Genomic DNA, 5442 nt, shown 5'->3' with positions numbered 1-5442 from the left:
GCGCACTACTTTTTGAGATTCACTTTCAAATATACCATAGCATTTTCCTAGATACCCTACATACAAATTTTGGATCCCATTCGCCAAAAAAAATCAAGTTTTTCACAATTCTTTTATTCTTTCCGGACCACAGCATACATTCATATTAATAAATACTCCACTTTCACACGTCATTATATCGGGACGTCCCCGTGGCGAAGCGGTTAAGGCCATGGACTTCTAATCCATTTATGAATTTTTGCTCAAGTTCGAAACTTCCCACCACTTTTTTTTAACGTTTTATTAATCATTTTATTGTCATAAATCAAGAATAACACCATTTCGAACATCCATTGCTATTGTGATATTATATTTTTTTTCATCAAACAAACATGTTTGATTTTTAGGCCTAGGCCTAGGGCCTACTTTCACCATCCAAATGCTTTCACCATGCCTGACTATCATGACATCTTCGTCATTTAAAACACATTTATCAGTTGCTCTGTTCACAGCTCAGTCTGAAATTATATTTGGAATAAATATTATAAATTCTCACAAATTAAAATCACAAACCACGAAAGATCGCCAACAACTGCCGCTGAATATTGATATCCAACTAGATTTCCCCACAGGGCTATAAAGAACCACAAACCGCGAAATTTGGATATCCAACTAGATTGCCCCGCAGGGCTACAAAGAATCACACACCACGAAATATGGATATCCAACAAGCTTAAACTATAAATTAGCTCCCGATATAGGGCAGGGCTTGATGAAAACCACAAACCACGAAAGATCGCCGACAACCGCCGCTTAATAGGAATATCCAACTAGGTTGCCCCGAAGGGCTACAAAGAACCACAAACATTAAAACACTATTATCATGCCTAGTCGGGGCATTTAGTATAGGCTTAAATATATGCGCATTTACCAGTTCCGACTTGAAGTAGGCCTAAATCGGACTTACTCTCTGTGTCTCTCTGGCATTGTCAACATTGGGTGTGTGTTGCTCATATTTATATTTTCTTTACATATTTACGTTGCCTTGAATTTTAATTAAAGTATACTAGTATTATAATGTATATTGATCATTGTATACGCCTCTTAACATTACAGTCACGCGTGACGAGCAAGTTTAAAAAATAAACGACTGATAAAGTTTTGTTTAATTAGGGCCTATTTATTGTCATCAATCAAGAATAGCAACTTCAAACATCTATTTTTCGTTTTATAGAGCACTTCGTAAGCTGATGACTTTCCAAGCTTGGAGCTGCTTGGCTACATTCATAAAAAGAAAGAAATCTACCAAAAAACGTTGACAACGTAAAGAAATCAGCAAGTTTAAAAAACCCACCTCGGCTCACTTTTTGAAACTTGGTCCCATTTTGAACACCAACAGCAAATCAGTGTTTTTATTTTATTTCAACTGAATACAGCGTTTCCAACAAGATTACAAGCCTACTTGTTATTCGTTTAATTCAATAATTATTATAAATAATAGGATATTGGCTTACCATGCAAGAACAAGATAATAACCTTTCAGGTCGTTCCAGAAAGCTTACAAATTAATATCGCATCTGCACATTAAAGATACATAACACTTCTGGATATGTTTAAAATTTATATAAATATGTTTAAATCAGTACCTTTTACAAATGGGACCAAGTTTCAAAACGTGAGCCGAGGTGGGTTTTTTTAAACTTGCTGATTTCTTTACGTTGTCAACGTTTTTTTGGTAGATATCAATAACATTGATCATAACATCAAATTTACGCGGGAGGAAGAGGAAGACGGTAAACTTCCTTTCCTTGACACTTTGGTTTGTCGCCAGCCGGACGGAACACTCAAAGTCAAGGTTTATAGAAAACCTACCCACACAGAGCAATATTTGAACTATTCCTCTCATCATCCACTGGAGCATAAGCTCAGTGTTGTTAGAACGCTACTCCACCGTGCGGAAACCGTCGTCACAGACCCGACAGATAAGCAGAGGAGATTGCTCATGTGAAGAACGCACTAAAGAACTGCGGTTACCAAGACTGGACTTTTTTTTCTTTCGCGGTCAGCCCAAAGAAAAAGACAGTTATTCTCAGAACCGAGACACAGAAACAGCCAACAAAGGATTTGTCACCCTACCTTACATAGAAGGTCTTTCTGAGAAGCTACGTAGAGCGTTCAGGACTGCGGGAGTTTCAACCACCTTCAAACCTCAAATACACTGAGGAGTGCGTTTGTAGCCCCTAAAGACGAAGACAAAACCCACGTGTATCAAATTGACTGTGCCTGTGACGCGAGTTATATCGGCGAGTCTGCCAGGAAGCTTGAGAAAAGGCTTAGTGAACACAAGTCAACTGCTGGCAGCTCTAAATCAGCGGTCAGAGAACATGTAGTGAGATCTAAAGGTCACCAGATTGATTGGGAAAACGTCTAGGTGATCGAACGGGAGCAAAAAGAATTTTCCCGGAGAGTTCTTGAAGCCATATACATAAGGACTCAAAAACCGAGACTAAATCGTGACCAAGGACTAGAAATAGATCCTATTTGGGATAACATGCTGAAGCCCGGGGGGGGGGGGCGCTACATTGTAACATCCTATGACGTCATTCTGTCAATCATACACTCTAAATTTCAAGGATTTAAAATAAATCCCAAGGATTGTGATTAGGGACCAATCAAGTGTTAGATTTAAAATTAAATCTTTAAGATTTAAAATTAAATCTTTTAGATTTAAAATTCAAATCTACAAGATTTATTTTAAATCTAAAATTGATTGGTCCCTAACTACAGTCTTAAGGATTTATTTTTAAATCCTTATAATTTAGAGTGTATGACGTCATCAGTGAGAGATATCCCGATTGTAGACAAGATATCAACACAGCATGACCATCTGCTGAAGACGCTAGTCGGACTGAGTGAAAACGTTCCAGGTGAGCGAAAAATAGTGTAGTGTTGAAGTTAAAACTTTAATTCAATGTAATAATTAACTTTTGGGCACAAAAAGTATTGTTACACAGATGCAATTTGATAAAGACATCATTCTACACTAAATGTAAAGAGCATGAATGCATAGATGGATATTTCTTCTGCACACTTATCCAGAGTGACATTTTTGACAAAATGTAGGATTCCAAAAACAGGAAAAATCTCTATTATATTCTTGGTGAATACGCCAACATTGAAGATAACACAAAGCCTCTCAATTCATCACATCACTGTAAGACCATTCCATCTTGTTTAAATCAAGTTTTATTTTAATTAGTTGAATTATCAAAATATGCACCTAGTTCACCGCTATTTTTCCCATACACCCAGATGCTTTCTTTTTCTAACCTATTTCTTCGTAATCCTTAAAATCCCTAGTACACAAATTTTGTTGTTCTCAAAATAAAATATTGTCCCATGGGTGGGGGAAAGGTCATTAAACTTTATACATTGGGTCAAATTTCAAACTTCATCAAATTGTGTCAAAAACATTACTAATGCATTCCTCTGGTCATAAGGATTCAGAAAATCTATAGTTTTACCTATCTAGGATGTACCGTTCTTGAGTTATTACCAAAAAGGCCAAGCATTGACATCTAAAGGGTCAAAATTTTAAACTTGCTCCGATCTTGAAAAAGATGGTATCAAAATCTTCGTTTTGGTAATTGATCTTAAACAATGCTATATGTAGGATGTTTCATAACCTGGATTTCGCATCAAAATAGGTCAATGACCATAGAAACCCATTGAACTTGACATGTTTTTATGTGTACAAAGGTAATGAAACATCCTCAGTAATTGATATGCGGCCCTCTTTCTCTAAAGCGCTGATCCCCTGTTCGATGACGCGTAACATGAATTAAAAAAAGAGACGAATCAATATGTTCTTCCTTTTTGTAAATTAAAAACAAATTCGAGACTTATACATCACTTTGAAGCTATTCCTATTATGTGAATATTGGCACTTTCGTAAGAATTACTGATGATAGCGCTTTTAATCGACATGGCGCTTAAAAAAAGTTAATTATCCCAATTTTACATAGAGCATTATAAATACAGATGCACATCCTCAAAATATGGTAACACTTATTTAAATAAAACAAAAACAAGGTGATCTTTAGTCTATATATACTAATCAGAGATTTTTTGTTATTTTTTTTTCCAACTAATCCAGTGGCTTACCCTATACAGTATTTGAGGATGCGCACCTCTGTATTTATTTGCTCTACATGTATAGTATCATACTACAGTCTGTCCACTTAGAAGTACATGTACAAACCAAATATGTGGTACCGGGCCCAGACAAACGAGGGGGTCGATGCTTTGCGTCACACGCGAGCGCGACGCGTAAAGAGCGTGGTGCACACATCGCGCAGCAGTTGGCGCGCCAAAGAAGCATTGCACTGAAATAATTATTCTCATACCTCCAGTTTCCGAGGTCTATTTACTTTGTACTTCTATGTGTACAGACTATATCATGGACGTATAATAGAGCACGAAGTGCGATGGACTTGCAACTCCGTTCTTCGATGTGAGGTCAGCGATCGTCACGCTTGCAACATGTGGACGTAGATGGCAGCAGCATTTTTCTTTAATTAGCATATTCGTGACGTCATGGTAACGTAAGTCTCCACAGCACTACGCATATTTGTTTTAGTACTATCGTGGTGGCAGCAGCATTTTTCTTCACTTTTCTAAAATGGCGGCGCCCAGGGTTTAATTACAAATTCTTCAATTTATCAATATTTCATGAAAATTTACCAAACAAACGGATACAGTCATGACAGGTAATATTTAAAGTACATGTATAAACGGTCATAGTTATAAAAGAAAGAATATAAGAAACATAAACAAATGAATTGTAGCAATATTCAATATTAATGGCAGCGGCCGTGACTTATCAATGGCGCTGGCGGGTAATACACGGGGGAAGCCGACGGTGTCGCCACCTTTTTGCATTGCGCTGGTATACGAGTTGCAACGGCCTGACTATATACATGTAGAGCAAATAAATACAGAGGTGCGCATCCTCATAGGGTAAGCCACTGGAATAGTTGAAAAAAAAACAGCAAAAAATCTCTGATTTTTAGTCTGCTATACCAAACCTACAGGACTCATACCACTTTACAGAAAATTACTGATTACTATGGCCAAAGAACACCGTATTAAACCATTTAGCATGATTCAGGGATGCAGCTCTATATTGGTACAGATCCCTAATCAGCGTACATTTGGAAATAACCATCACAACCAGGTTCAACTTCCCTATCTTTTCATGCGTGGTAAACCGAGAAAAGCTGTACCGGCCTTGTCCACGTGGGTGACTGCGGTGGCTATAACATAAAATTGATAAATTAAAAAAAAAAAAAAACATTATTCCTTACCCTGAAAGATGGAACATATCACCAAGTCAACAGAGAAAAGAAAGTCTTGGATGCCATTGTCAAGTCTAATACTTCTAATAGTAAATTAGTAATACAC

Source organism: Amphiura filiformis, chromosome 13 (genome assembly GCF_039555335.1).
Source record: "Amphiura filiformis chromosome 13, Afil_fr2py, whole genome shotgun sequence".
NCBI classification, from domain to species: Eukaryota; Metazoa; Echinodermata; class Ophiuroidea; order Amphilepidida; family Amphiuridae; genus Amphiura; species Amphiura filiformis.
This window is presented reverse-complemented; position numbering follows the sequence as displayed.